Below are 25,344 nucleotides of genomic sequence, written 5' to 3'. Positions count from 1 at the left end.
AAATTTATCTGACTTTAAAAGATTTAAAGACTCTCATCCTGAAAACTCGGCATTCTTTTTTTATTATTTATTTATGGTAGTTGTAGATGTACAGAATGCCTTTAATTTTTTTTTTTAAATGTGATGTTAAGGATCAAAGCCAGTGCTTCACACATGCTATGCAAGCACTCTGCCACAGAGCTTCAGCCCCAGCCCCAAAGCTTAAAATAAGCTTTGCCTGATGGCAGTGAATACACTTTTTTCCTTCCCTCCTTACTTATTTGTAGGAGAGATTATAGCTGTTATTTCTCAGGGAGGTCGAGAGTTTGAACCCCTCCTCTAGGTCTGTGTGAACTCCCCTCTATTCCAGGCTTCCTTGGTGCCTTGGGCTGGAGGATCACGTATTCCCACCGAATGGAGACTTTCCTTCCATGGACCAAGCCCAGGGTTTGAGATTGCCTTCCAAGAGGCATTGGGTTTTTTGTTTTAATCCCCTTAAACACTGCATTTTACTCACTTCTTATTTTACCTGACTCTCTCCAGCAGACTGAGATCCAGAAACTTGGTGCACATAGACCTTTGGGTCTCTGCGTGAGGCAGGCGTGCTCTCCTGTATCCTGAAGAAGGATTCCAAAGCCAAATACTTAAGACTCTCAGACTCTCTGTGCTCCTGGATTCCTGGGCCACACAGCTTTGAACAAACTTACAGGTGAGAATTATTTCCTCTTTTCTGGACTATTCCTAACTCCTAAATCCTAGAGGCGCTGAAGCAATATGCTGACAGATAGTGCACACAGAGCCAGTTGGAATCCCTTGTCTTTTTGTTACTTAAGAAAAGTAGGGGGCGGGGGCTGTGGCTCAGTGGTAGAGCACTTGCCTAGCATGCATGAGGCACTGAGTTCGATCCTCAGCACCATATAAAAATCAACAAATAAAATAAAGGCATTCTATCCATCTATAACTACAAAAAATTTAAAAAAAAAGAAAAAGTAGGGGCTGGGGGTGGTGGCACCTGTGTATAATCCCAGGGACTCAAGAGACTGAGGCAGGAGGATCACAAGTTTGAAGCCAGACTCAGCAATTTAGTAAGTTCCTAAGTAGCTTAGGAAGACCCTGTCTCAAAATAAAAAAGGAACGTATCTCAGTGATATATCTCTGGGTTCAATCCCTAATACTATGGAAAAAAAAAATGGAATAGTAGGAGCAACTGTGTTTATATTCCTTTACCAATTTTTGAATTGAGTTTTGATCTTATTGATTTATAAAAATTATTTATATGTTAATGATACTAATCTTTTGTCATATAGACTATAACTCTTTTCCCTCAATTATTTTTGTATTTGTTTACAGTTTTTGTGCTCTTCAGAAAATTTCAATTTTGTGTAGTGAAAAATATCAGTCTCCCTTTTATAGTTTTTTGTTTTGTTTTGCTTGGAAAGAACTGCCCATTTCAAGATTTTTAAAAATTCGTGTTAACACAGATAAGTGAACATGTGATCAGAGCTGGTGTATTATTCGGCTTCACATTACTATAATAAAATTCTTGAGGTAATTATTTTATAAAGTAAAAAGATTTATTTTTCCTCACTGTTTTGAAGGTCCAGTCCAAGATCAGACAGACCCACTGCTTTGGGCCTCTGGTGTCCGATAGCGTGGCAGAGATCATATGGCCATGATCACATTCATAAGCCAGGGAGTAAAGAGGAAAAGACCAGGGTCCTCTTCTAGGGCATGTACCCAGTGAACTGAGGACATCCCATAAGGCTGCACTTCCTAGCAGTTCTACCACCCCCCAGTGGTATCACCCTGGGGACCAAGCTTCTCACACGGGGAACTTTGGGGGTTGAATATTCAGCATTCCAACCCTACAGCAGAGAACATGTGACTCTGAAAAAGAAGACTCTAAGTGGGACGATTTCTACCAGATAATGTCCAAATACTCAACCCTTGGCATTAAAATGAGGCCATTGCTGGTAACGGTTGTGGTTTGGAGATGGGTAGTTGAGGAATCTTTAATTATGTCATTATACTAGTTTTGTATTAAACTTCTCATAATAAACAAGTTTTCTTTATAAAAGAAAGAATGGTAGGGGAGACTCCCTTCATCCCATTTGCTCATATTCGCTCATATTCCATAGCTATTTGTTAGGCAGTTCTGTGCTACCCATGATGTCCCATGGTTCTATAGGTAGGAGACCTGTAAAAACCAGTCAAAGTTCATAGAAATCCTATAAAATTGCTTCATTTCAGTTTTTATAGGTATCTTACACCTAGGACCACAAGACATGGTGATTTAGCATTGGGGTGCGGGGTTCATAAATGCTCATGGTCTTGAACTTAGAGGTTGTACATGGGAGGCAGATATTAATGGGGCAGTGGCTGATTAGGCAGCTACCTTGAGAGTATGTATCTACCTATCATTCTGCAGGGTAGAGAGTCCGCAGCTTCCCACGGCAGTTCTTCTGTCTTAGTGACACTGTGATCATGTCACACTGAACGGCAGGCCCTGTTGGCCTTGGCTGTCTCTATTCATAACCATATTAGTGTCAGGTCTTTCATCACAAAGTACCCCAAACCGGGAGGCTTAGAACAACAGAAATGTATTCCCTCCCTGTTCACAGAGATTCAAAATCTAAACCCAGGAGTGGGCAGGGCTGCCCTCCCTCCAGAAGCTCTGTGGGGAAATCCCTCCTGCCTCTGCTGGCCAGTGGCGGCTCCCAGTACCCCTTGCTCTTGCTTTTGGCTGCCTCGTGCTGGTGTCTGTCCGTCATCACATGGCCCTCTCCCTTCCCGTAAGACAACTGGCATTGGACTTCAGGCCCATCCAGATGCTCCAGGGTGATCTCACCTGCCATCCTTCAGTTACCCACAGGTGCAAGGTCCGTTGGCCAGGCCAGGGAACATGCGGTTCTGAGGGTCAGGACCTGGATCTTTTGGGGAGCCTTTATTCTCTGCTTCACTCTGCAGTACAGCAGCCACCACTGGGGCAGAGCAGCTCCCCAGACACATTAACACTAGCTGCCCTGTCCCCGAGGAGTGTCCCCACGTCTGCTCTCCCCCCCGGTGCTGGTGTGCTGTAGCCCTGCAGGCCCCTTGGGCCTCAGTGTTGGTAGGAGGGCGTCTTAGTCCATTTTGGGCTGTTGTAATCTGAGGCCGGGCAATTTGTAAAGAGTAGAGATTTGTTTCTCTCAGTTCTGGAGGCTGGAAGTCTAAGACTGGAGGGGTAGGGGCTGCGTCTGCAGGGCCTTCGTGCTGGCCGTCCCACGGCGGAAGGACAGGGAGGTAAGAGCACCAGAAGGAGAGAAGGGGCATGCACTGCTCGTCCTCTCAGGAGCAGAGCACTCTGCCAACGTGTCTGCTGCTGCAGCTCTTTTACCTGTTTAAGGGCCCCTCAGGGGAAGGATGAGTTTTCCTGTTAGCCAGGGCTGCGGGACTGGGAACTCTGATGAATAAGCCTGCGCCTTCCTCATTTCATCATTTTGGGAAATAATCACAGCTGCCTGCTTCAAAGACTCTTTCTCCCTCGACTTTGCTTTCTGTGAAGTTAGGTGCCGTTGATGAAAGCCTGATACAAACTCATGAGTGGGAGTCAGACCACCTGATAAATGAATAGAGAACCGTTTGACCCTATTCCCAGGAGTAGTTGAAAAGACCAGGTCACTGTCAGTGTGACAGTTAAGTGAGGAGTTACAGCTCTTATAGCAGAAGCCAGATAGATTTGCAGGTGAGCCAGGTGTGCCAGGTCCCAGGGCCTAAGACAGGTGTGACACACTCTGGATCTGCTGACTGCAAGAACCTTCCAGAAGCTCAGTTACATGCTGCTTCTTACTAGCTTCTCTAGTCTCCATTGTCACTTTCCATCTGTGCTGACTAGCAAATTGAACACACATTGCGAATTCCATTGGCCCAGGTGTCAATATACAGGTCGAACATCTCTAACCCAAAAATCAGAAATGTTCCAAAACCTGAAACTTTTTGAGTGATAAAGTATCGGATTTCAGAGCATTTTGGATTTCAGATTTACAGATCAGGAATGTTCACCCCATGCAAATATCCCCAAATCTGAAAACTGTGAAATCTGAGACACTTCTAGACCTGTGGGTTCCAGATAAGGGATATGCAACCTGCAGTGGTGGCGTAAGCGAGTGTTTTCTCATGTAACTTCTGAAGAATGTCTGTAACAAAGTCACCCATGACAAACTGGTGTCTAGAGTAGTTTGCCACTGGCATTGCTTGGGATTAGAATCCCCAGTAGAAAAGCAGGTTTTGGGGCTGGGGATGTGGCGCAAGCGGTAGCGCACTCACCTGGCATGCGCGCGGCCCGGGTTCGATCCTCAGCACCATATACCAACAAAGATGTTGTGTCCGCCGAAAACTAAAAAGTAAATATTAAAAAATTCTCTTTCTTTAAAAAAATAAAGAAAAGAGCAGGTTTTATGTTCAAAAATTTCTCTGTGGCCTCGTAAGTTCCAGTATCTCTTTACCAGTGAACGGTTTTCAAGGTCAACTTTATGATCCAGGCTCCCTTAGAAAACAGCTACTTCCTCTTCCAGTCTTTCTGATACTTTAGTTGTGCCCATGTAAATGATGAACCCCTGATGAAGAAAGACCAGGGAAATATCATTCCTGTCCTTCATGCTTAACAACGAGGTTGTTCCTGCAGAGACTCCTCCAGGTAGGGGACCCTCCTCCTCCTCCTTTTCCTCCTCTTCCTTCTCCTCCTCTTCCTTCTGCTCTTTCTTCTTCCTCCTCACCCCCATCCCTCTCTCTGTCTTTTATTAAGATCATTGCCCAGACCTTACAAGTGGAGTGTAAAACTTCTCCTGCACCAGCCACGAGCATCAGGGACCACCCCGACTCATTTTTACTGTTTGCTTCTGGAGAATCTTGAAGCAAATCCTATAAATCATGTCATTTCATCCCCAAATGTTGCAGTAGGAATTTTGTTTAAAAGATTCTTTTCTTACATAACTAAAATCCTAATTATTGAGCAAAAACTCCATAATATCTAATACTGTATTTTGTAGTTCCTTGATTTTGTAAGAGCAAAGTCTGTGCGGCAGTGCATTCTGGTTGGAGTTGGTGAGAGCCATTCCTCATACTCACTTCTACACCTCATGAACCTTTTAATAGTAAATGTGTGTCAAGCACTGACTCAATTCAATTCTGAGTGCTCTTATTCTACCTTTTACTTAATTTCAAAGTAGTTGCATGAATAATATGTGAATATATTATTTAAATGTATATATGGTGAAATCGACTTTTTTGTGCAGTTCTGAGGTTTTAAAATATGGTGGTTCTTGTAACCATCATCACAATCCAGCTCCCCAGAGCACTTCCATCACCAGAACATCCAGAAGACTCCCTCCTGCTACCCTTCCTAGTCAGGCCTCCCTGGTAACCAGTCATCTCTTCCCCATCCTTAGAAGTTCTGTCTTCTCCCAAATGTCATGAAAATGGAATTTGCAGCATAGAACCTCTGAGACTGGCTTCTGTCACTGAGACAGTGCCTTTGCCCCTCATCCGTGCAGGCATCCTTTTTCGATGTTGTGGTCTGGACGTCCACAGTATGTCCATCCACTGTGGGAAGGCGTCTGGATTATTTCAGCCTCTGGTGATTATGAAGAGAGCTGCTGTAAACGTATGTATATAGGGTTTTGTTTGAAGAAAACTTCATCTCTCTAGAGTGAATCCCTAGGAGCACAATTGCTACTTTTATAAGACACTGCTAGACTTAATTATATAGGAAACTTTCCAGAGTGGCTCTACCCCTTTGTGTTCCCACTAGCAATGTGAGGGAGTTCCAGTTGCTCCACATCCTTGTCAGCACTTCATATGATCAGGTTTGGGTTTGGTTTGGGGTTTTTTTATTTGATTGTTTGTTGTTTTATTTTGAGCCATCCTAATAGATGTGTGTTTTTTTCTTTTTTCTTCTGTTAATTATCTGATTTCAGGTTTTTGAGATTATAAAAGAATATATTTAATCTTGAATAAATGAGAGCATTAAATTTATTTTAAATACTTGTTATAAAAATAAGTATTTGGTTTTTCTGATGATTTTCTACATTTAAATGTGGCAAATATTCTACATTGAAAAATCGATTAAAACCAGAATGTTTTACAGACTGGAGTCTCTTAAATCTCACCCATTGAGAGATGGAGCTTGGCAGAGGAGTGTGAATGTTAATATCTGGGTGTGAATTTTTCAGTGATCAGTTCATCACAGGCCCCTGTGAGTATCTTGTTCCTATTTTTAGTGCTAGTGGCCAATGGTACTGTGTTTGTTTTTGCCACCGGTTTCACGCCAGATTAGGTTGATGGGTGAATAGTTAATTACCTGACAGCAAATTGGATGCACATGGAGAGTCTTTTAACTGTAGTGATGTCTTTTAACTGTAGTGAACACTGTCATGGTTTGAAACAATAGACCTCTCCATGTTTCTGAAACGGAAGTCAGAGCTTGCCTTTGACCACCTCTCTCCTTGTGAAGCCATGGCCAGCACAAGGAAGGAGACCCTTTGACTTTCCCTATCCTGTGCCTCCCCCTTCAGGTGATTCAGGGACTGGGCACTGGTCACGCTTGCTTCAAAGTGTGGAGCTGATGCCTAAGTTAATTCCTGCAATGCATTGTTTGTGGTTTTTGTTTTGCTGTTGTTTGTTTTGCAGTACTGGGGATGGAACCAGGGCCTCATGCATACCAGACAAGTGTTCTACCAGTGAGCCACATCCCAGCCCTCAAAATGCACTGTTAATGTCAGTCCTCAGTCATCGCTCCTCCCACCAGATGAGACTGTGAAAGTCTTCAGACACACAGGGTCATTGCTGAAGGAGGCCTTGTCTGTACTTTCACGCCTCACCCATTAGCTTCTATGGTTCAGGCTTCTAGTTGGTGGTTCTGTTTAAAACCCAGGGGTTGGAGGGTTCTGTTAACTACCTAGAAGAACAATGGTGTGGAGGTTTTTCTCTGGGACTTGATTCTCCCTCTTTTGCTTCCAAAATGCCGCTGGAAAGTCAGACCTATTGACATACCTTCCTTTCTAACTGAGGGACTTTAGAAAGAAAAAAGCTGAGCTAACACAGGAAGGAAGATCGGGGGCAGAAAGCCAGTGGGTTTTTGAGGTTGTTGTGGTTGGAAGCCTTAGAACCTAGAACTAGGAAGGTTTGGTTCAAAGTGTTGAAGAAATGGGATAGACTTCTGTAGTCAAGTAACTTTTGGTTAAAAACTAACATTAATTGACTCTCCCATCAATTAGGGCTAGGAAATGTCAGAGGTAGTGAAGGATTAGTAAAGATCTTACCTCCAGTGGACTTAAGTCTTTGTTTTGCTTGAAGTTATTTATTTTGGTACTGGAGATTTAACCCAGTGACTGAGTGGTTAATCACTGAGCCACATCCCCAACCCTTTTTATTTTTTATTTCAAGACAGGGTCTCACTAAGTTGCTTAGAGCTTCACTAAGTTTGCTGAGATTGGCCTTGAACTTGCAATCCTCCTGTCTCAGCCTCCCTGGTTGCTGGGATTGCAGGTGTGTGCCACCACACCTGGCTTAAAATTATTTTTTAATCATCTTTAAATGATATGCTGTTGAAATTATTTTAATGCAGTCATATATATGTGCATATATATCTGGGTGAGGATGAGAGGAAGGGACAATGGAAATGCATGTGGCCTTTAATCCAGGGGTTTTAGAATACCAGCCTAATACCCCTGCTGCCCCCTGGTGGCAGTGTATTAAACAGTGCAGTTCACAGGCAAGCATAACCCAGCCCATTGACTTCCCTGCCCAAGAATCCTAGGGCAGCCTAGGAGACAGTTTTTCTTTCCACTCTCATGATGACTACTTGGGTGATTTCTGATAAATCATTTAGTTTAAAGTCCATATTTCACTTTCTTCAGCTTTAACATGTAATTTCTAAAGTTTCTTCCAGCTTTAATGTCTTAATTCTCTGACAATGTTCACAAACATTATGTGGTAGAGATATGTCAAGTTTCATTTTTTTCCCTTGGAATGTATACCCTAATTCCAGGTAGTTATTCAAGAAGGCAGGTTCTAGAATACTTCCTGAAAGGTGATGGGATTCAGCTCTGGGCAGGAAACTGCATGGATCTGTAGCAGCACAGTCCACATGATTTATATGATGACCTTGCATCATTATTAAAAGTTTAAAAGTTACATCATTCAGAAAACTTAATTTTAATGTGGAAAAATTCATAATAAAATTTACCATCTTGGACAATTTTAAGTGACAGTTCAGTAGTGTTAAGTATCTTCACATCATTGGGCCATCTTTGCTATTATTCAGTTCCAGAACTTTTTCATTTTGCAGAACTGAAGGTCTGTACAATAACTCTTCATTCCCTTCTTCCCCCAGTCCCTGGTAACTACCATTCCATCTTCTGTCTCTGTAAATCTATTCAAGATACTTCTTATGAGTAAAATCATATTCTATTTGTCCATTTTGACTGGCTTATTTCACTTAACATAATGTTCTCACAGTTTATTCATATTGTACTAGAATTCTTTGGGTGGCTTCCATTGCTTGGCTATTGTGAATGCTGCTGCTGGAAACATGGAAGCCATGCCATTTTCAGTGTGCCATGTTGTTCCATGTTTATTAGTGAAGAGAAGAGTCTATATGATTTTTAAGAACATTAATCAAACATACTAGGTAATTGGTATATGCACTTTTGTATGGATATGTAATTTTAAAAGGAACTAGGACTGGGAGTGTAGCTCAGAGGTAGGACAGGGCACTTGCCTGGCATGTGAGAGGCCCTGAGTTCAATCCTCAGCATTGCAAAAAACAAAAAGTTTAAAAGGAATATTTATCAGATATAGCTGTATGCTAGGCTCTGTATCTGTGATGCAGGCTAGTAGCTATCCCTTCTAATTCTGTGGTTTACCCTTCTGTCAGAAGGAGACTAATAGTTCTTAAAAATCACCTGAAAGCCAGAATTTGCCTATACATTATCTCCATCCATTAGTCCTCAAGGTGGGCATTATTCGTTCTGGTTTTCAGTGCTATAACTGATGTTCAGAGAGACGAAAATCCTTGAACAAGGGTGCACAGCTAAAAGATGGCAGGGCGAGGCTAACAGGGAAGTGTGGCCCACCTACTGCAAAAGCATGTGTTCTTGTGCCTGCACTGGCTCCTGCTTCCAGGAATGACACCAAACAGCTACCATCTGAAAACAATATCACAAAATTGCAGTGTTTATGATAAGTAACTCAGAGAAACTTTCATAATGTCTTAAATAGCAACCCTTTGCCTGTTGCTTACAGAGACAGCATTGTAGATGAGTTCATCTGAGACACATCTCCAAGGCTTGCTTCTGGAGGATTTTGCAGAATCAATCTCCCTGCTTTCAAAGGGTGGTCCTCATGTGCTGATCCCTGTGTTTCCGAAGTTCCCCTCCACTGTGTCAATATTTTCCCTTACTTCCCTTAGTCAGGGAGCTAAGACCAGTGTCATTGCACCTTGCCCCTGTCTCTATAATGCCTTGGTGTTTGGGCCTCGAGCTGTGCAGCTGCTCTGCCCTTGTGTTTCACATAGGTGAGGAAAGGGCTATAGACTGTCCTCAGAGGGGGTTTTCTTGGACACTCTGCAAGCTCCCGAGGAGACCCAGCACAACTTTCCCTCACAGGGGCACTTTCACATGAACAAAGAAGTAGTGATATGGCATCTGAGCAGCCGTTGAAGCCTTTCTAAGAGTTTCTGGGCAATCAGTGACATTTCTTGGGACTTTAGAAACCTAGAGATGGGTGAGGAACTTCCAGAGACTTCCGGAGGCCCAGCTGCCTGCACGTCCAGCTCAGAGCACTGGAGCCCAGATCTGTTGTGCTGGTGACACTAGGTGCTCAAAGCAAACCATGTCATATGTTCTGCATTCTTGGAGTGGTCCTTCTTGTTGCTTAATGTTTGTCAACTTAGAAGCATAAGAGTAAAAACATATGCTCTTAAAATGTGTACTCCGCCTTCTCCAGGAAACAGTCTCAGAGTTATATAAAATGATGGTATGTTTAAAGGGCTAACATGTATTAACTTGGAAAGGGCTAACTTTTAATTCTGAAGGTGTGTGTGGGGCAGGGGGATAGTGAGGATTGAACCCAGGGGACTCTACCACTCAGCTACTACATTCCCAGCACTTTTAATTTTGAGACAGGGCCTCTTTGAATTGCAGAAGCTGGCTTCAAACTTGCAATCCTCCTGCCTCAACCTCCTGAGTCTCTGGAATTACAAGTGTGTACCACTGTACTGGGCTTCATATTTATTTTTACATATTTTTAAATAATTTGCATGCTTGAAGTGTATCTTCTAAAAAATATAGGTTTAGATATGTTAAATCTTTGATACTAGGAAAAGGTGCTTTTTTGGTTCATTGAACGTTCCATATAGATGAAGGTTAAGCAGAAGTCTTTTCTGGAAAATCCTATGACAATGAGTTAGTGTGCCTGCCCTCTCTGTTTCTACAGTACGCAGAGCTTAAAACCCCTTTAATCAAGAAGGTGGTAATTCAAAAGCATAAATATAAAATTAAACTGCCCCTCCCACCACCAATAGCTCCCCCCCTTGGATAAGCGTGTCCACTGTAATAGACCTTGAGCTGCAGGACAGTAGTCAAGTCCATGGCCTCAGTGGGCACCGGTAGCCCTTGTCCAGCACTGTACCTGCCACAGTGAACTCAGCGTGACCTCTGCAGTCAGTGTGGTGTGCACGTGTGGAACAAACGGTGAGCTGTAACCCTGGATAGCCCGCCTTCCTGTTGGTGAAGGGAATTTTAAACTAAATATTGGAAACTATTTTGTCAAGTCTTTGTGATCCAAATAGAAAAAAGAAATTGGCTAATTGGGAATTCCAAGAACCAGATGACCAGCATCTGGTTTTCTCTACAATGTTGCTCTCTGAGCAGGGTGAGAGGGTCACAGTGTGCCACCTGCTCTTAAGTAGAACACTTGCCTCATGTGTGCAAGGCCATGGGTTTGATTCCAGCGTCACAAAAAGAAAGGAGAAAAACACAAAAGGAGAAAAATAACTGAAATTGAATGAATGGGGGCTCTGGAGAGGAACTGGCTGGAGAGGAAGGTGGGAGACCAGAAGCCCGAGAGTGGGTGGCAGGTCCAGAGCTGTTGGGCAGGCCCAGGCCCGGGCAGTGGGTAGAGGCTACCAGGAGCTGATGTTCCCAAACAGGGTGGGAGAGAGGTGGGCTTCATCTGCACTGTTTCTTGCCAGCATGGCTTAGGCTGGGCCATCACAACACAGTTCTTTGACAGGGGCTTAAACAGCACAAGTCTATTTTCTCTCGGTTCTGGAGGCTGGAATTCTGAGACCAAAGCATGACAGGGTTGGTTTCTTCAGAGGCCTCCCTCCTTGGCTTGCCAGTGCCCCTTTCTGTGTGTGACTGTGTCCTAATCTCCTCTTCGGGGGTCAATGGCCCTGCTGGACCGGAGCTCACTCTCATGACCTCATTTTAACTTAATCGTCTCACCTCCAGACACTGTGCAGATATGGTGGGGACCCGAGTCAGCCCACGACAGCCACGGACTTTGGGTTTACCCAAGTCGGCCGCGTGTGCTTTGCAGTTCCAGGTGAGTGTCTCAGCTGGGGGCACAGGGCAGGTGCTTGGCAGCGCTTGTTTCTGAGAAAGGAAGAGTTTGAACTCAGAGTCAGGTCCCCAAGGGCAGGTCCTAGCCCTGCTGCCTACCAGCCGTGGCCTGGGGGAGGGTCTGTGTGCTGTTTCCTCCTAGGTCCCAGCGGGGCCAGGTCAGTCGACGCAGGAGGTTTCACTTGGCAGTGGCAGGTGCTCTGGATAGCAGGTCGGGATGACACCGACACAGGCTCAGAGAGGACGGGCTGCTGGGGGAAGAGGGTTTTCTGTGTGAAGTTAACACAGGTGCTTGGGCAGGGCAACGGAGACGCAGCCTCGCCACACTTGATTGTGCAGAACGGCTGGGGTGCTCTCTGTCAAGCCACACAGGCGGTGGGCAGATATGTCATCTTGTAGGATGTAGGATACAGTTTCACAGAGATTTCCACCTGCTCCCAATCACCCAGCCTTAAGCTGGAGCTTGTGCGGTCGGCAAGATGAGCGCTTCTGTCCCCTTCTCAGAGCCATCCAAAGCCCAGGGAGGCTAAGTGAGGCCCCCAGGAGCCCCCCTAAATCCAGCCCCTTAGAATCCCACTCTGGCAGAAGGGCTGCAGAAGGTCCAGCTCCGAAGCTCTGTGTCCAGCACCTTCTCCGAGCAGGGAGACTCTGGGGAGTAGCCGTTGGGCAGAATCCATGTTTTTCTAGTGGTTTCTCTCATTCAGAACAACTCCATCTGCTGGGCCTGCACAGCCAGGCACCCATGCACCCGTGCACCCTCAGGGGATGTGCAGCCCTCCTCTGTGGGGTGCCAGGCATCATAGCACAGCAGAAACCGAGGCTCAGAGGTTTGTCCATTTGCCAAGGCCCAGAGCCCAGGCTCCTCTCGGGGCAGTGGAGGGCCCCAGCCCAGCCCAGCTCTCCTGAGCAAGGGAGTACTTTCTGCAGGGAGGGCTTTTCTTCTGAGGTGGTATTATGTGGCCTTCAGAGATGCCCACTGCTGCCATCTTTGACCCACTCCACACATTTCAAAATCTCATCATTTCTGGGTTAATAGCACCAGCAAAGACAAAGGCCACATGTCTCAGAAGAGTCCTTCTTGGTAAGACCCAGTTCTAAAATGGGTCCAGAACTTGGGCAATGAACCAAGAGGCAGAACTTCCCTGGCCATTTATATTCATGATGGTCAGAGTAAGCAGCTCTCCAGGGCAGCTTTTAACTAGTGTGGAAATCCTGCTTCTACCAGAGGAAGATGTAACCAAAAGGCAATGTAAAACAAAGTGCAAGGAAGTTTGGGGATGATTAATGGAAAAGTCACGGGAGCAGTGTAATAGGGAACCTGAACCCAGAGGTTGAAGCGTCCTGGATAGTTAGTGTTTAATGAGACTCAGGCAAGTGTCGCCAGAGCTCCCCTGAGGTGGGCAGGGGTACACTGTGATGAAATGAGACCCCACTCCCTCCCTGAGCCCTGAAGGAGAGGGGGAAGCGCAGCCTGGGCTGTCAGAGATGCTCCTGATTTCAAAGGTTCTGACCTACTTTGCACACATATCAGTGTTGTTAGATCACATGCTCTGGCTCTTAGAAAATAACTCCATTGTGCTGTAGGACACTGTGTCCTAGGAACACACAAAAAAGCACCTTGGCCAAGAGTCTAGGAAAACAAAGATTATGTGAAGACATGGAGCGTCTCTCACAAAGCCCCAGGCGGCTGAAGGGACTCCTGGGGTCAAGTGATACAAGAGTCCTCAGCCTGGAGGGGTCAGTAGGTGAAAACAATAGAAGTAAGTGTTTGTCCAGCAGGCCACATGTGCCTGAGACTAAACCAGGGCTGACTCCCCCAGATCCCCGCTGGGACGGCAGGGGAAGTGGCTTGGAGCCACACAGCCGCCAGGCTGGACCTGGAGCTCAGGGCTGTGGATCATGTCGTCTAGAAATAGAGGGGAGCTAAGCTCCCAGGACAGAGAACTGGGATGAGACAACAGAGAGCCCCAGCCCCAGCCCTTCAAACTGGATAGAAGAGGCCTGGGTGAGCCTGTGTGGCCAAGAGAAGGCCTGAGACTGGCACTAACATGACCCCAGGTAACCCAAGGTGGGAGGAAGATGACTGCGTTCCAGAGCTGGCCTTTTCTTCAGATAAATTGTCTCTGTTAATGACATGCAATGAAATCCACCATCAACTACAGGTCCAGTGGTTTCTTCTTTAAGCTCAGCGAATGTTGACAAGTGCAAGTCAAGGCCCAGGACAGCTGTGTCACCCAAACCTTCCTCCAGCCCCTTTGCAGCCATTCCTGTTTTCTGTCCCTGTCCTGTGCCTTCTCTTCCACACAGTATTCAGTCTTGGGTGTCTGGTATCTCTCATTCGGCGTGTGCCCTGAAATTTATCCAGGGTCTTGTATCTCTGTGCCTTGATTGGTTCACGCAGTCTCCAGATGATGGGCCTCAGGATTGGTTCCAGTTATTGGCTGCTATGAACAGAAGAGCTGTGGACACAATACCTTTATTTTATTTATTTATATGTGGTGCTGAGGATCAAATCCAGTGCCTCACACATGCTAGGGGAGCGTCTTACTTACTGCTGAGCCCAATCTTGGATATTTTCATTCCCCAAAGTGAGCTTGCAAATGTATGTTTAACTCTATAAAGTCTGTCAAGCTATTTTCCAAAGTTGTTTCAAATGTCTGAGAGTTTCAGTTATATTACATCCTTGCCAACACTTGATGCTAGTATTTTTCAGTTTTAGCCATACTAATACATATGTAATAGCAGCATTGTGATTTTTTTTTTTTTTTTTTTGCTTTTCCTTAATGACTACTAGTTGTGTCTTTTCATTGCTTACTTGAGATTCATTCATCTTTGGTAAAACATCTGTTCATGCCATCTTTTGCCTGTTATTACTTAGGTTATTTTCTTCTTCTTGAGTCATGGGAGTTCTTTTTGCATTCTGGATAGAAGTCCTTTACCAGATATAAGTTTTACAGATACTTTCTTCTAGTCTGCATTTGCCTTTTTATTTACTTGTCTTCAGAAGTTTTAAAATTTCATGCTATCAAACTTACTGTTTTTAAAATGGCTTTTTGTGTTCTAGCAAAAGATTTCCTTTCTAAAAGTTTTAGCTGTTACGTTTGGATACATTCTAAGTTTAGCAACACAGAGTGAAGATGAGGGTTTTTTTGCACATGAACATGGACCATTTGTTTAAAGACTGTCCACACCCCATGAATTCTCTCGGCACTTCTACTGAAAGCAGTTGACCATACAAGGGTGGATCCACTTGTGCACTCTCTTCCATTGATTTTTTTTTAAATGCCACAATTTACATTCCACAGAATTTGCCATCCTCAAGTGTACAAGTGGGTGGTTTTAGTACATTCACATCCTACCCGCCAAAGAACATTGCACTGATTTCCATGTCTATCTTTCGTCTAATTCCTTGCTGTCTGTATTGTAGCTTTGAGGTTTTCAACTACAAACTTTGTTCACCGTTTTCAATATTGTTTTGAGTGTTCTAGATCCTTTGACCTTTTATGAAATTTTAGATTCAGCTTATCAATCTACAAAAAAAAACCTTGAAATTTTCATTAAAATTAGGTTGAATTTATAGCCCAACTTAGGGAGAGTAAGCATTTTTAATTACATCCATTCTCCATCAAAACACAGTATATCTCCATTCTACTTAGATATTGAATTTCAACAGTTTTTGAATTTCCAGTGCTTGAGTCTTGCACACATTTTGTTAAATTTGACCTTTAGTATCTCGATTTTTTTTTTGTGCTATTGTAAATAGTACTAGAGTTTTTAAATTTCCAAGTTCCATTTTTTCTCTACCAGTATATAAAAATACAGTTGATTGCATTTATTAATTAATCCATTTATTCATTTCTGTGGTACTGCAGATTGAACCCAGGGGCACTCTACCACAGAGCTACATTCCCAGCCTTTTTTATTTATCTATTTTTATTTTGGGATAGAGTCTAAGTTGCATTTATAGCCCAATTTAGGGAGAGTAAGCATTTTAACTACATCCATTCTCCATCAAAACACACTGGCCTTGAACTTGTGATCTTCCTGCCTTGGCCTCCTGAGTCTCTGGGATTGCAGGTGTGCACCACCATGCCTGGCTTATTTTTATATATTGACCTTGTATCTTAAATTCTTGCTAAACTCTTTAGTTCTAATCACTTTTTTGTGTATTCCTTAGTATTTTCTATACAGAAAGTCATGGCAATGGGAAAAGTAAAAGGATAGTTAGTTCCTGCTGAATAGAACTGGGAAGAGTAGACGTCTTCACCTTCCTCCAGTACCGGGGGCCCTGTTTGGTCACTCACCGTGAGGAAGGCTGCAGGCTGTCAGTGATTCCTAGCTGCCTCTTACCAGGTTGAGAAAGTCATCTTCTATTCCCAGTTTATTGAGAATTTTTATCCCGGATTTGTTGAATTTTGTCAAGTGCTTGTTCTGCATCTCTCAAGATCATCTTAAGATTTTTCTATTTTTTTTTTTTTTTTGAGAGAGAGAGAGAGAGAGAGAGAGAGAGAGAGAGAGAGAGAGAGAGAATCTCTCTTTTTTTCTCTCTCTCTCTCTCTCTTTTTTTTTGTATATGGACACAACACAATGCCTTTATTTTTATGTGGTGCTGAGAATTGAACCGGGGTCCCGCCCGTGTTAGGCAAGCACTCTACCACTGAGCCACAATCCTATCCCAGGTTTTTCTATTTTAATGTCCTCCTCTGGTGAGTCATTAATTTTTAAATATTAAACTATCTTACATTGCTAGGGTGGGTGAAACATTTCTTGGTAACGATGTATAACACCTTTTATATACTGCTAGATTAACTTTGCTAATATATTTTAATATTTTATTTTTTAGTTGTAGTTGGACATAATACCTTTATTTTATTTATTATTATGTGATGTTGAGGATCAAACCCAGGGTCTTGCATTGTGCTAGGCGAGTGCTCTACCGCTGAGCCACATGCTCAGCCCCAACTTTGCTAATATTTGTAGAAGACTTCTGCATTTATGTTTATGATAGTAGCCTGTAGTTCTCATTCATTTGTACCAATGTATTTATTTGGTTTTGGAACCATAAGTGGAATTAAGTGCTTACTTCTTCAGCACTTATAGCAAGCCAGGTGTTGTGATGCACACCTGTAATCCAGCAGTTTTGGAACTGAGGCATGAGGGTGTAGGGATGGCCTTAACTTAAGAAGGGCCTTAGCCTAAGTAACTCCATTTTGAAATCAAACTGCACTCCCTACCAGGTACACCTACGGAGCCCTCCAATATGGTCATCAGGCATAGCCTGATAAAATAAGTCACTTTCCACAACCCTGAAAAAACTCAGAGTGAAGTTTCTGTCATTTGCCTTCACCCTGATAAAGGCAAAAGGCAAAAGTTCAGGGCAGAGACCACCAGACTAGATGACCTCAGAATGAAAGATGTCACTGAGAAACCTGGTAACAGCTGATAAGGATTGAAAGGGTGGTCAGAAGCCCCCAAAATTAGCATAAATGATGGAGCAAATGAGCAGACATTCAGCCAGCCAACACTGATGCACACAAGCCTGAGCCTGATGAGGATCTGGACTGACATCCTAACTGTTCTCATCCGTCTGTCCTCACCACTCTCAAACTCCACAGCAGCCTCTTGACTCTGGTGAGAAAATGACTTCCCCTTATGACCATCTTCTCAGCCAGCCATCAACTCAACTCCACCCCAGGAGAAGCCTCTATCGGTTCCTGACCTGGTTGCTGTGGTCTAAGTGAGTGTGCATCTGCTGGACTTAAGACTTTAAATCTAGCATTTAAGCTTGGCGTGCAGAGGGAATGTCTGCAATAGGTCTGTCTTAAGTATGTTTGCAGTGCTTAGAATTAATTAGAATTGTTTGCTTTGAATTGATTATGTCTGTTGCAATGCCCAGCATTAAGGATTATCATTCTTTGATTAAGAACCTATAGAGTGATATTGTATGATATGATTTGAGTAAATAAAACATTGAAAAGGGAAGAAGCACATGGACATTCTTTAACTCTCCCCTCGACTGTAGATGTCAAACTTTTGCCATTGTGACAGAGGGTCACAAGTTCAAGGTTAGCCTGGGCACCTAAGCAAGACCCTGTCTCAAATTTAAAAAAATTAAAAGGATTAGGGTTATAGCTCAGTGGTAGAATGCCCTGGGTTTAATCCGTAGTCTCTCTCTCTCTCTCTCTCTCTCTCTCTCTCTCTCTCTCTCTCTCTCTCACGCACGCACGCACGCACACACACACGGAATTATGAGTGTGGCTTCCTCTTCTAGTTTTGGGAATTTTGTGTAATGCTGGTGTTATTTCCTCCTAAGTTTCTAAGCATGGGTAGGATTGACCTCTGAAGCCATCTGCCTCTATGCACAGGTTCTAAACCGAGTGAAGGCGTATGAATAGGTAGAGGGCTGTTCAGGTCGTCGTGTCTTCTGGAATAAGCTTTGGTCCTTTGTGTCTGCCTTTAGAAAACTTTTCTGTTTCATCTATATTGTAGAATTTCTTGGTGTGAAGTTATTCATTATATTCCTCAATTGTAATGTACATATAAGGATGTCCCTCCTTGGTGAGGGCCATGAGGTGGAATCCACAAACGACTCAGCGTCCACCTGGCTCTCTCTAGTCTTTAAGAAAGACCTGGGTTGGGCTGCATTCATACCTGGCTTTGTACATGGAGGAGAAGGGTCCCCTGCAGCCAGTTGAGTTGCGAGCTGGGGTCAGGGCTCTCGCAGAGCCCACAGAATCGGTGGGAGGGCACCTCAGGAGCTTCCTGGTCAGACAGCCCCTCTTCTCCCCTTGGGTATTGACAGCTGGGGAGGAGGGCTTGCCTCTGTGAAGGGCCCACCTCCTGGAAAGTGACCTTTATTTCAAATGCAGGAATAGGAAGAAGGGAGAGAAGTCCCTGAACTGGAAAATAGGGAGATCATTGTTGTATTAAAACAATGCCAGGTTTGTGTGAATTTTGGAGGAGAAATGTTGAACTTCTAAGGGATCAGGGTATTCTCTCTATGCGTCCTGCCCCTTCTCTGCTCCCTCCTTTGCCACCTCAGTACCAGGTGCAGGCGGATGCAGAGCTGGGTTTCTAGGGAGGAGTAAAGAGCTGAACATTTAAGGCCTTCAACTGGGCCTCTGGTTAACCCCCCAAAAGCACGTGGTTTGTGAGGCATGCCCTCTGGGTAGTCACTTTTCCTCTTTTGGGGGAATTACTGAGATAGAGGTGAAGTCTGTCAGTGCCAGCCAAGGGGTAGGAAGGGGCCAGCAGGTTCCTTGTGGGCTGTGTGGACTGATCCCAAGTGGGACAAAAGAGGTTTGCTTAGCTTGGACAGCTGAGAGGCAGAGGAGAGAGTCCCTTCTTCTTCCTGTTTACCTGTACAATTTTTGTTTGTTAATTGAAAAAGTAGTTTGGGGCTGGGAGTGGTGACGTATGCCTTTAGTGCTAGCTACTCTGGAGGCTGAGGCAGGAGGATGGCAAGCTCAAGGCCACCTGGGCAACTTACCAAGATCCTGTCTCAAAATAAAAAAAGGACTAGGGTGGGGCTGTGGCTGTGGCTCAGTGGTAGAGTGCTCACCTAGCATGTGCAAGGCCTTGGGTTCCATCCTCAACATCACACAAAGATAAACAGATAAAGGTATGGTGTCCCTCTACAACTAAAAAATATTTTTTAAAAAAGGGCTGGGATGTAGTGGTAGACTGCCCCTGGGTTCAATCTGCAGTAACCACACCTGCCCCCCACCAAAAAGAAAGTAGTTTGGGCAGGGAAATGACAGAGCTCCTATAGACAAAAAAAAAAAAAAGAGTTAAATGCCTCACATGCCTCCATGCCTGAGTTATGCAATCCAGAAATTCACTGAATAGACGGTTTTCTCTTAAAAAGAAAAAAAAAAGGAAAGAAAAACAAAGATCTTGTGCTGTTGTTTTGAAAAAGATTTATTTGAACAAGTTCATAAACTGAGGGGAGCCGCCATCTGTCCCTATATAACCATGACACAGGAAAGGGGGTTTACCTCTTAACAAGGGATTTTGTGGTCCGGAGTGGACTCCACATTGGCTTTAAGTGCTTTTTCATAGTCCAGTATATACAAAAATGGGGTTTTTATTAATATTTAGGTGGGTCCTGGAACCCACCCCAATACTAGAGAAGCCAGGGGGCTTAAGCTTGAGGAACTGGTGTGCTGGCTCCAGCCTCCATCCCAACCCCTGTCCCCTGTCCCCCCTTTTGTCACTGTTCCCACTTGATAGAGCTCAAGTGGGATCCAGCCAGCATGGTGGCCAGACCTGTAATCACAGCTACTCACAGCTACTTGGGAGGCTGAGGCAGGAGGATGCAAGTTCAAGTCTCAGCAATTTAACAAGACCTCCCTCAAAAGAAAGTTTAAATAGGATGTGGTTCAGTGGTAGAGCACCCTGGGTCCAACTTCCAGTGCCACACACACAAAAAGCTCTACATAGTTGTATATAGGTATGATAGGGTCAGATTCAGTTTGCTGGGTGGGTCCAGTTTGCTCAGCCCCAATATAGATCAGATTTGGACTCAGAGCTCAGGCTTCTGACAGCGAATAGTACCAGGGGCAACGTGAGGACTCAGGAATGTGAGTAAATGATTCCACTTGATGCATACTACGTAAAAGCTTGTTCAGTAATGTGCCCTTAATTTCCTCCCTGACTCCCTTCTTGTAAATCAGAGTTTTAATTGAATTTAACTTGGGGTAATTATACAAGCACAGAAAGGATTTGAATGCTTTGGGGATAGCAATTAGTCCAAGAGCCCATCAGGCTTAATTTTGAGTTCTAGCTTCTATATTTTTAAAGGCTTAATTTTTTAGTGTTTAAAAATAGAGCTTTGTGTGTGAGAGCCAGCAGTTTGCGGGGTATGGGGGGGCTCTCATTTCCTTGGGGGTGTACTACCGTGGGCACTCACCTTTTCCAGGTTTGTGTTTATCTGCTGCCTCCTGCCTGATTCCTTGTAGGTAGTCAATGTCTTTGCAGAGCAGTTAAAGCTGGCTTTAATGATATTTTTAGAGAAACATAAATGTGTCATTGCTACCAAAAGAATTGAATCCTGATTTCCAGGCCCATTGAAAATGGAGTTCGGATGACTCCTGACCAGCTGGTTGCTGTTGGCAGAGGCCAGGTGACCACTGTGCAGCTCATTTGTTGGTTTCTTGCGGTCGTTGGGTTTGCAGTTCCCTTTAGCTCCTGATTGCATGTACTAGGCAGTGAGTCAGGTTCTTATCCTTCTAGAATGTTTTGTTAGCAAATCACTTCAAGGAGAAGAGAATGACTTTGTGTGATATTTTATAATTGTTCTTCTGGATTTTTTTTAACCTGAATATGAGTTTGCTTTCCAAAACTCTCCATTTCTCACCTAAGAAACATATAAAATAAGGACTATGCTAATCTGAGCATAAGAAGTCTCTGAAGAAACCCTTTAAATAGTACTTCAGTACACAGTCAGTCCTGTTTCAGGCCAGCCAGTCAAGGGACTCGAGGCTCAATAACATACTTTGAGCAACTGCCAGCAAGTAAGTTGAAAGCTCCGGCAGCCTGGAAAACAGACCAACCATGTGCTGTGTCTCTTAGTAGCCAAGTGTGGAAAATCACTGTTTGATCAACAGCCAGCAGGGCCGGGGCCCTGGATGGGCACAGAGGCTTTGACTGTGCGCCCCAGTGTCCAGGGCCACAGACGTCCCATGCACCCCTCGTCCATACCTCTGAGCAACTGACCTTGACTCTGCCACTCTTCTGTGAACCCAGGTAGTAAACACAGAGCAGTCTGTATTGTTTTGTTTATTGCATGTTGGGTTCCAGAAAGTGACTGAGCCTAAGAGGCCACCATCACTATTTGTAGAAGTACTTTGAAAATATTCAGATTCTGTGGAAACCCTAATCTAATATGCTGAGTGTCTGCTTTTGATCAGGGACTGAGGAGTGTGCTGGACTATTGATACTGGTAATAATGACCGAGCCCGAGCGGCCTGCAACCTGCCTGCCTTTCCTGAGCTCCTGTAGCGTTTATTTATAGGTCAGTTTTCTTTGAGCTCTACTTTGCATTCAACCAAAGTCCCAGATTAGGCATACAGGAGGAGGTACAGACAGATGGCTGCCCCATGGAACCACCTAGAACAGGGTCGATTGTCACCATCTCCCGGCCCTGCAATGTGCCGTGCCTCCCAGGGAGTGCCCACTGCCCCCTACCCGCTGAGATGGGTCTCGTGGGTCCTAGATCACACTTCATAGCTAGAGCTATCTGTCCCCTCTGAGCACTGAGCCCTCTGTTTCAGGCCCAGCTCCCTGGGTCATATTAGGGGTCTGGGGCACTTTGTTCTTTCTGGGCCTAGCTTTTCTGGCAGGCTATGGATCTGAAGTGGTGCAGAGCCCCTCAGAGTGAGATGCCCGTGGATTTGCACCGGTATCCTGTACGTAAGGGCTTTTGAGTGTCCCTAGGGACAAGACTATCTTGCTGTGTAGCCTGGAGCAGGATCTTGAGCAGGACCTAGAGAGTACAGTGGATCTCTCAGCATAGAGCAGGTGGGGCCCGTGCTGTCACTCCAAGGTGGCTGCCCTGTTGCATTTAATTGCCAAGTTGCAGGTGGCACCAGAATTCCTAAGGGGCACCATAGGGCATTGGCACCATCTCTGGCATTGGAGCTGCTGGCCCCAGACCTGTTTTCAGGCTGCCAAGTCCCCTGGGAGCAGCAGGGGCCAGCTGCATGACCGCCGGGCTGTGCCTAGCCCTGGTGCTCAGCAGGTCATCTGTCCCTCCAGGTGGGAGCAGGGAGGGTCAAGTCTGCATTGGTGGTCAGTGTGCGTTCCGAAGACGGTAACACAATAGTTTTTAATATGATAGGGACTAAAAGAGTAATTTTATCATAACCAAGAGTAAAATCCCATGGAACGGTTGCCAAAGGTGGTGCTCCTAGGACCCCTTAAAGCACCGTTTGTTTCCCTAGATTGTGAGGGTGGCGGGGGCCCAGCCTCTGGGTTGAAGGCATGGTGTCCACTGGCCTGCAGTGAAGCTGGGGGTTGCTCTGCCAGCCTCATTCCGGGGCACCCAGAGGGGCCGGTGGGGCCTGGCTGCAGCAGGAAGCCCTTGACTTTCTGAGAGAGCTGGCGAGCGGGAGATGAAAGCATCAAAGCGCCCACAGGATGCGCCGCAGCCCTGCCTGGCACGGCGCCGGGCCGCAGGGAAGGGTGACCTCAGACCCCTGGTGCTCGAAGGCCAGGCCCGAGTTTAAAGTTCACGGCATTTTGTTTTTTCACCTGCTTCCTAGAGTTCTGAGAGACTTCTGAAGAATTAATGTGTAACTATATCAGACACCCGGCCTCCTCTCCTGGGAAGCAGTGTGACCACGGGGGAGGGGAGGAGACTGCACTGAGAGGCCACGGGGTTTCTGCGGAAAGTCCTCCCGGGAGAGGACGTGCCACCAGCAGTGCCGCCTGCTGCGTTCCCAGCACCCCGTCACCTGCGTGCATGCTCCGGGCAGATGCCCAGCACACAGCAGCTGCTGGTCACCTGAGGACTAGGGCAGTGGTTGGCACTGAGTGTTCAGTTGGGACAGGGTGGCCTGAGCTCCACCCACTGTGCTCTGCATGAACTGCGGGATGCAGCTTGGACACAAGATGGCGAATAACAGGAGCTAAGGAGGCGCAAGTGAAAGGACAGGTGAGCTCTGTGCTGGGCAGTTCCCTGGCCAGAGGCTGTGGTGACAGCCCATGGCCCCCAGCCTGCAATGAGGGGCAGAGCTGCTGTCCACCCCAACCTGTCCCTCTACTGCCGACAGCAGGCACGGTGCTTTGTGAGGGATGGGTTTTTCCGGGAGAAGAGCTGGAAGGGACAGTGCACGGATTTCCTCCTGCTTCCTTGTGTCTGAATTTGAACACAAACAGAAGGGACACTTTATTGAGGCACCTTTCTTAAAGGTCACTTTGTGAGAAGGCAGTGACTCTTTAAAATCCTTTGGCAAGTCAAGAATAAGGAAGTATCAGCCCTTTTCTTGTGCAGCTCACCTGGTGTGATTTGGGGGTGGACGGGCATGTGAAATAGTGCCTTTGTAAACGGTCTAATCAGCTCCGAAGTCCTGCCTTTTACACTCTTGCCACCAGGTGGCTAGGAGGGAAGTGAAGCAGGCGGATCCACGATCACATGGAGGCCCGATCCTCTCCATTTCTGCTTCAGTGATGAAATTTGAAACGATAGATGGCCTGCGCTTCCCGAGTGCCAAGCGAGTGACAGCGTGTCCAGCGGTGCCGGCCAGAGGCACGTTGCCATGAGGGGTTTTTTTGATTTTTGTTTTTTTAAAAATATTGACAATTTAAACCAGCCAGATTTTGCTGAACTCAAACTTTTCGAGGCTCCCTGAGCCCATTCCACCTCCAGACTGACCCCTGGATGGTCGCAGTGTTCCTGGCCAGCTGGGTTTGGGACAGAGGTTCAGCTTTGGGCTCCTCAGTCCCCAGGCAGAGCACACCTCCGCCCTGAGAGTTCACCAGGAGGCGGCTCTCGCGACCAGGACGTTGTGCTGTCCCGCGTGAGACTGCCTTTGATTCTGTTTCAGTGGTAAGAGGTGTAATCTAGGCCTAAGGGGTGGGGACACAGACTTTCAGACTTCCTCATGGCCACATCTGTTAGAGTAAGGGCAGCAGCATGTGCCACAAACTGTACTTTCTCCCAGTATTTGTTACAGTATCACAAAGAGAAAGGGATCCTATCCCACAACAGGACCTGCCCGCTCCTGGCCTCGGGGTGCACTTGGGGTGCTCCTCGGTTCTCCAGTTTATTAGCCATGACAAGCCACCTCTTGGCTATACACCATTTTGTCCACAATTTGCTTTTCTGATTCAAAGCGAACATGAGTGCCTTAATCCTCTAATGGGAATTAATTGCTTGTTTCGGTGCTTAACTCTGATCCTTTCTCCATCCCACAGGGACAGGTTGCTTCCTGAGGATCTCTGTGTGTTCAAAACATAATCAAAAAAGGTAAGGATGTTTTTCTTAGGAGAGAAGCCAGAAATGCAGAACGATTTTTGTTGCAGGAGGCAGCCATGTTTTCAAACTAACGTTACATTATAAAGGACACACTTACAGATGTATTTCCTAGACAAGAAGGTTAACTTCTATTGCCTGGTTTCTTGTTTGGGAATAAGCTATCATTTGCTGCAGAAGAAGGTCACGTTCTGGGGCTCATCACGATCCTCCTGCGTGGTGTCCTCTTCTGAGCACTCTTGCTTCTCAGCAATAAGACCATAGCCTGTACCCAGATGGCTTGGTTTCCTCTCCCACTTCTAGGTACTCATTTATATTTCTAGAGGCTTGATCAAGAATGCAGTGAGCAGATCTTTTTGTAAGATCTTGCTAAAGAAGGCAGTTGGAGTAAGGAGGTCAAGGAGGAGGGAATGGGCTGCATCCGGGGCGCGTGCCTGGCACACAGTAGGCAGTTGGTAGAGACTGGCTCACAGGGAAACACGACAGACTCTCCCCCAGACCTACGACTGCTGGGTGGTGGAGGTGGCTTTAGAGTTAGGGCTGCCGTTGTCACAGTGCACTGTGTCCTTAAACATCTAACCACAGAACACTGGGCCACCCCATCTGATGTGGCTCTGCGGGGCTGGGCCCACGTGGTGTCTGGTCCTGTAGAACCCTGCTCCTTGAGTGTCACTTTTAAGGCTGCTTGGGGACCTCTACTTCACATTAAACCAGATCTGAACAGCAGCCCTGATCTTGCTCTGGAAAAGCCCATCAGTCGCACCTAAGCTGCCCCGTCTGTTCTGT

General features: G+C 45.6%; 1 protein-coding gene across 5 annotated transcripts in view; it reads left to right on the top strand.

The window, feature by feature from the left end:
* The first annotated feature begins 522 nt into the window (after window positions 1-522).
* The window catches only part of Ggact (gamma-glutamylamine cyclotransferase), a 33,728-nt gene continuing 8,906 nt past the window's right edge, over window positions 523-25,344 (top strand). Inside the window, exons 1-3 of one of the 5 annotated variants that reach the window (XM_040281698.2) lie at window positions 523-688; window positions 17,198-17,319; window positions 24,501-24,552. The gene's annotated coding sequence lies outside the window, so the exon portion shown is untranslated. The other 4 variants (XM_005317016.5, XM_078016292.1, XM_040281699.2 and 1 more) reach the window with 4 other exon arrangements.

The sequence above is a fragment of the Ictidomys tridecemlineatus genome, chromosome 6 (assembly GCF_052094955.1).
Source record: "Ictidomys tridecemlineatus isolate mIctTri1 chromosome 6, mIctTri1.hap1, whole genome shotgun sequence".
Lineage (NCBI taxonomy): Eukaryota > Metazoa > Chordata > Mammalia > Rodentia > Sciuridae > Ictidomys > Ictidomys tridecemlineatus.
This window is presented reverse-complemented; position numbering and strand designations above follow the sequence as displayed.